General features: G+C 37.9%; 1 long non-coding RNA gene across 1 annotated transcript; it reads left to right on the top strand.

The window, feature by feature from the left end:
- The first annotated feature begins 1 nt into the window (after position 1).
- On the top strand, positions 2-512 carry LOC104774298. Its single transcript, XR_765303.1, has 2 exons — positions 2-50; positions 140-512. It is a non-coding gene; the product is annotated as an uncharacterized LOC104774298 (long non-coding RNA).
- Positions 513-1443: the final 931 nt, after the last annotated feature.

The raw sequence follows: 1443 nt of genomic DNA, 5'->3' as shown, positions 1-1443 counted from the left end.
AGACCTTGATCCACCACTGTCCTCGGTGGCCTCCCTGACGTAGGCTGCAGGTAAGCCAAAGCCGCTTGCTTCACCAGTGGGTTCCTTATCGGTATCTCTGAGCAGCTCCCACGACGGTACATTGCTGGTGATTTCACAGGTGAGGCTGGAGGCAGAGGTATATCCCAGAGAGATGTGTACTTAAACATCACTGATTTTCCCAGACTTTCACCCGGGTTCGCCATAGTTTTGGACAAGCCAGAACGTGATGAAGACTAGCTGTGGCGAAAATATTGCTGACAATTTTCTCATTAGAAAACTTGGGTTTGTGTCAACTTCGTCTTCTTCAGGGTTATTATTATATGTTGGTGCCATACTTTCTAATTTTAGTTTTTAGAGAAAGAACAGCTATCATGATCGTGCTCCAGCGCATGACTGTCTATATAAGCAGTCAATAATGTCTTAATATCCTATATATGTGGATAAACTAGGATTTAAGTACTATTTCATAATATAGGATGTTTAGAGGATTATTTTTGTTTTCGTAATATATAGGATGTTTCCAACTTTCAATACAACTTTTAGATTAATTTTATATTTTATGTTATGCAGTTTTGGACATGATTGGTTAAATTTTTTAAAAGTAACTTTTTCTTAATATGTGTGTTTCTACTAAAATATCCTATATTTTGAAACGGAGGGAGTATATTTATTTTATTGATGGACCACCCGCTATAATTCAAAACCGTAAACACTTACGGTAATAACCTTCTGAAATTTACCGATTTTGAGAGGTTCGGAGTGGTATAATCAAGCTCTAAACCCAATACATCATTTTAAAAATATGAGGAGAAAACCTATTACACAAAAATCGTGTTGACAGAGTCAATGAAAAATTTAATCAAAAAGTCAGTTGAAACTTGAAAGTGAAACTGGTAATTTAATTCATCATCATAAGGAGCATCCATAAAGGCACATGAATAACCGAGGCCAGGGTAACAGCTCAAGTATCCAACGTTTTTTATTTTATTTTTATTATGAAAATATGATAAAAAAAAAATGATACAAGAATGTTCAAAAAAGAATAGCCGGCGATTGGGTCAGTCACCTTTTTTATTGGGAGAGGACAGAGAGGTGCAAACCAAAGCGCAAAGGAGCAAAACAAAAAGAGATGCAATTTGGAGAAGAGCATGGGATGATGATCAGTTGGTGGTGTCTCGGCTGTAGAACTGGTCGAGAGTTTTTGCCGGTATGCGGTGAAGCAACTCACGGGGGAAGATCCTGAGGAGTGTCCAGGCCAGGTCCAGCGACTGGAAGATGTTACGTGTATCATAGGCTCCTTGTGCCACAAACTTCCTTTCAAATTTGTCCAAGAACTCCAGATAAAGCTGTTGCATGCACACCAAATTAATTTTTATTTTTTTTAGTGCGAGTGACGAAGAAACGCTGAGTTCATTCATTATA

Source organism: Camelina sativa, unplaced genomic scaffold (genome assembly GCF_000633955.1).
Source record: "Camelina sativa cultivar DH55 unplaced genomic scaffold, Cs unpScaffold02305, whole genome shotgun sequence".
Taxonomy (NCBI): domain Eukaryota; kingdom Viridiplantae; phylum Streptophyta; class Magnoliopsida; order Brassicales; family Brassicaceae; genus Camelina; species Camelina sativa.
The sequence above is the reverse complement of the archived record's forward strand: the minus strand, read 5'-3'. Positions and strand labels throughout refer to the sequence as shown.